The sequence below is a fragment of the Gymnodraco acuticeps genome, unplaced genomic scaffold (genome assembly GCF_902827175.1).
Source record: "Gymnodraco acuticeps unplaced genomic scaffold, fGymAcu1.1, whole genome shotgun sequence".
Classification (NCBI taxonomy): domain Eukaryota; kingdom Metazoa; phylum Chordata; class Actinopteri; order Perciformes; family Bathydraconidae; genus Gymnodraco; species Gymnodraco acuticeps.
The window spans coordinates 36,179-41,153 of NW_022991706.1; the positions used below are offsets into that span (position 1 = coordinate 36,179).

The 4,975-nt window shown below is 40.7% G+C and overlaps 1 long non-coding RNA gene across 1 annotated transcript; it reads right to left on the bottom strand.

Annotated features, from left to right (window-relative positions):
- Positions 1 to 550: 550 nt before the first annotated feature.
- Positions 551 to 1,934, bottom strand: LOC117534666. The gene is made up of 5 exons (XR_004567303.1): positions 1,870 to 1,934; positions 1,625 to 1,668; positions 1,426 to 1,515; positions 908 to 1,324; positions 551 to 791 (listed from the first exon to the last, which is right to left on the bottom strand). It is a non-coding gene; the product is annotated as an uncharacterized LOC117534666 (long non-coding RNA).
- Between the last annotated feature and the right edge of the window lie 3,041 nt (positions 1,935 to 4,975).

Consider the following 4,975-nt stretch of genomic DNA (forward strand, 5'->3'; position numbering starts at 1 on the left):
CCTGTGAAAAAGCATAATTTAACATATCCTGTACATTGTTCATCAGAACCCCATACTAGGATGTAAAGTCTGCTTCGTCGTTATTAGGAGGGGGTAGGATTAGAGACTGACGCAGTTCTGTGTTATGGAATACAGGTCGAGATAAAACACTTGGTGTAGCATTTCGGTTAGTGCCTCCTCCATGCTGTGACCGGGGGCCCGGTGATTCTGCAGCATTCGGGGTGTCATTCTGATCAACATGTCCGTTACTTTGCATGGAGCAAACTAGTGATTCTGAGTCACTTTGCACACTGGAAACTGGTGCTTCTGTAATGGTTGAAGCTATGCTATTTACGCCATTCAGATGGCTTACTCCGTCTGCGAGCTGATTTAAAAGCCCGAGACCTGGGTAAGTGTCAGCGCTTTGATAGTATGCCAATACCCATTCCAAAGCACTATCTAAGGCTGGGGGATGGCTTGAGTTTGTTTGTGATGAGATTGGAAGTTCTTCGTCGTTTAACTCATTGATATTGTCCGAACACTGAGGAAATGACATATCTCCATACACGAATTCCTCATCACTGCTTAGTTCATTTATGTCGTTTATAGACTGAAGAAAAGAAAATTATCTATCTGCTAAATCATCCATGTTTGACCGTTTATGAAACAAAAATCAGAAATACATTTGTCACAGCTGAAGAAACGTACCGGTCGGTTACATCGGCATCAATTTACACGAGACCCTCAGTAGGTGTGTCCATAAAGATGGCAGTAGCAGCAGTGTTGGTCACCTTGATAATAGCTTGACTGATCTATACAGAAAAAGATAGAGAAAAAGAAGGATAAGTATTTTGAAAAACACATGATTATACATTTAACACTATTCATTTATCAAACATCTTGTAAAATAAACATAAAACTCATTTACCGGGGTGATATCTCGTCAGGAGGGGATCTGTGACGAGTGATATACCGGCTTGGATCTCTCGAATATTCTGTGCTGATGGTTCACCCTCGACCCGAGGACTAGGGGGTGAGTCTGTCTGACTCGTTAGGAGTGTGTCTTGAACGGGGTGCAACTCAAAGTCGTCCAGATAGGCACTGAAAGTGTCAAAATCAGCCTGCAGTTCTGGTGGAATTTGTAGGAAGGTTTCAGATATAGGCTGCTGCTGCTGCGGGGTAGCGTTGAAAAGGGGGGTGTCTGTCTGGTTATCTGAGTCCCGGGGGAGGGCGACGGCTGGCCCCCAGGGGTCTGCAGTTACCTCAAAGGGTGGGTTGTGTATGAACTCCTCGGGGAAAAAGTTTTGATACACAGAGCCTCTGTCTGTGCTATAGACTTCGTCACCTTTAAAAACAAAAGAGTAAAAACCGTTATTCGGGATACTTTGCACATAAAAACCTTATTTGATTTCAAAATAAAAATACAATCAGTTTAAATATACTCACTTTCCACAGGGGGTGAATTAAGGTAGGCTCCAAGTACAGAGCATATTCGTTCCAATACTATTGGCCTTAGCTGACTCAGAGTATCCTGAGCTGAGAGACACAGAAAGATTTGATTATAATCCACACCATATTGCTCTATACTTTTCTAATTAAAAACATGTTTAAAAACATGTTTAAAAAGAAGTAAAAAGAAACTCACCTAGTATTTCAATAACACATTAGGATTTCCAGCACACAGGATCTCTAGGCAAGGCAAGGCAAGGCAAGGCAAGGCAAGTTTATTTATATAGCACTTTTCAACACAAGGCAATTCAAAGTGCTCTACTGCAAACAGAAGGACATAATGTTTTTTAAGTATCTAATAATATACTATATATATATATATATATATATATATATAAACAACATTTAATAAATACATGATATTATAAAATAAGTACTTACCACATTGGCTTGTGATGGCGTCCAGGTCAATAAAGCGCTGAGCTGGAATGGCAGGGTAATTCATCCCTTGTTTTTCTCTAACTGTAAATATTTTGTCGTCTTATATAGACCATCAAATAACAGAGCCTTGTCACCCCTCAAAAAGAAACTGACCAATCGATGAGTCCTTTTATCCAGGTAATTAGCTATGCGTCTTTCTGCCCCCCCAGAAATGACTATTTAAATGTACCCTCAGACTGTTGATTGAGTATTTTAAGTGTTTACAGCTTTTATTTTGTCAGCCACCCTGGAGCCGTCATGGAGTGAATAGGAAACACATTTAGAAAACATCTGTTTTATGGATACAGCAGAGTTCTGATATTACCACCTCATATGGGGTTTCCTTACAGTGGTGTAAAATAATGATTAAAAAAGACAATATCATGTTTTTAATTTGTTTTATTATTTCCGTCTTCAGAGAGACTTTTCTTATAGTTAATAAAAGGTAATTACACATTAGTTCACAAATCCATATACTAAAAGAGAATATCCTTAGGTATCACTAATAAAAAACTAAATAAGATCTTTTGAAAATAACCTCTTTGCAAAAACAGATACCTCTTTAGCAGTTTCACAAAAACTTGAAAAGAAAACATCCTTAGCCAGCACACACCATTTAAAAACAGACCCTGAATCAAATCTAGAGAGAATAATAACGTTTTAGATGTCTTGGTGAGTGAAAATTAATGGCTGTTTTTATTTAATTTGAGTTTATTTCTTTTTTTTAAACTAACTTCATTTCTCTCTTCTCCTCTTCTCCACAGAGAGTGTCTTAATTAACATAGGCATTTACACCCAGGCTATCTCAACCCCCCACATCTGGTTGTGTGTGTGTGTGTGTGTGTGTGTGTGTGTGTGTGTGTGTGTGTGTGTGTGTGTGTGTGTGTGTGTGTGTGTGTGGTGTGTGTGTGTGTGTGTGTGTGTGTGAATTGTTCTTTAAGGTAGGGGTTAGATAATTTGGAGAATTTGCAGTCAAACCGGGGAAAATCTGTCACTTCCTCACAGAGCCCCTCCTCCAACACACATGAACGCGCATGACCAAAAGAGGGCGCGAGATAAGTTTGTGCACAGACCCCCGCATTGCTGCTGCTGCATTCGTTTGACTGACGCTCTGGACGGATGCGGTAAGCTGACTGATTAACCCCCATTCGAGGCGTCTCTTGGCCATTTTTCTTTTTTTGAAAAGGTGGGTAAATGGAATTGCTGTCTTTTTATTTAGTTTGCGCATATTTCTAATTCCACCCCCCACTATCTGCCTGCGTCATAGCCCGGAAGGGGGGAGAGGCTAGGAGGGGGCTGGTAGACAGTCTCACCTAACTTCAAGAGACACCTAAATTAACATCAGAGGCTTACAACACACCGGTGTGAAGTCACACCGGCCTGTTATAACACCCCATAGATTAGACTTCATAATTATTTATACAACTCTGAGGGGGCAGGGGCCAGACAGCATAAAGAGATTTGATCAACACCTAAATTAACATCAGAGGCTTATAACACACCAGTGTGAAGTCACACCGGTCTGTTATAACACCTCCCGTCAAAGGACTAGACTTCATAATTAGATTATACAACTCTGAGGGAACAAGGGGCCAGACAACACAAAGAGACTTAATCAACACATCAAAGAATTAGACAACAAAAGCGCTAGCCCCGAGGGTTTTCACATGACACAAAAGGATCTCTAACAAAGGCACTACACAGGGGGCATTTCACACCTACGTGTGATGATACCTCACCCCTCACATCAAAGGATCTCACACCTACGTGTGAATTCACACCTAGGTGGGACATCCACCGCGAACAAAGGGAGGCGGGACTTAGCTCATTAACATAAGTAGGGAGAGGTGTGACCTGTCACACCACCTGTCACTTTTATTGCATACTAATGTGATTGAAAGGGCATGTGTATAACTACTCATGTTGTACCAAATGTTTGCAGTTTGGATACATTTGGTTATTTGCCTGTGAACAACTCGTATGGCGTTTTCTTTGTGCGCCTGCTGTAGCACCTGTTTCTTACAAAAGCTGCAGTCTGCATAGCGTAGTTCCATAGCTTGTCTGGTAACCCACTCTCTATCAATAAGCATCTGCTCATATCATAGAGAGTTCGCCAGCTTCTCTCTGCTGTACCATTTTGGTGTGGTGAATAGGGTGCAGACGTTTCATGTCTAATCCTGTTTTTAGTTGCCTGAAAGTCTCGGCTTGTAAACTCAGTGCCGTTGTCTGAACGAATACACTTGACTTCTCCATAAGGTGCTATGTCTGCCAAGAACCTTTCTGTGGCTTGCACTGTATCACTTTTATACTTACGTATACCATCACGGTGCCTGAATAGTCATCTGTAAATGACTGCATATCTGTGGCCTTCTCTGCTCAGTGTTGACATGGGACCAGTTAAATCAGTATGTACTAGCTCTAAGGGTTTCTCAGCCTTTCTGTCTGGCTCCCTATTTCTAGTGTGAATTTTCCTTGTGTTAGGGTTATTATGTTAGACAGCTATCATACTGAATACATATTTACTGTGAATGTGTGCAAAAATGTATGGCATATAGCTGTCTAACAGAAGTTAAATTCATTTCTCACTTATTCTGACAATGTACTTAACCCCAAATAAAAGAACCCAATAAAAAGAGTTGTTAAATAATAGTGAAGTCACGTTGTAATAACAATAACTCATCTCTCTCGAGTTTTCCTTTTGAGCTTTGCCAAAAGCCACTGTGTCAATGTTGTCCTACTTGGGTTGCCGTCCGGCGTTGTCCAATATGGCGGACCATCTCGCACATGCGCACTGCAGATCGGGCAGAGCTGCAGATCGGGTAGTGACAACTGTCACCTACTGTACATGTGTGAATCATCATATCATTCCATCTCTTAACTCATGGACGTATCTATGATCTAATCCAAAAATAAATAAATAAAAAACATAATAAATCAAACAAAACAACAATCTATGATCTTTCCTGACCTAATGTTAGATAATTTTACCTACCCCGGTTTCACTAAAGGTAAACAGTGCCTTGCTGGTAGCTCTTTCTCCCTCTCCTTTTGTTCCCAAAATACCAAC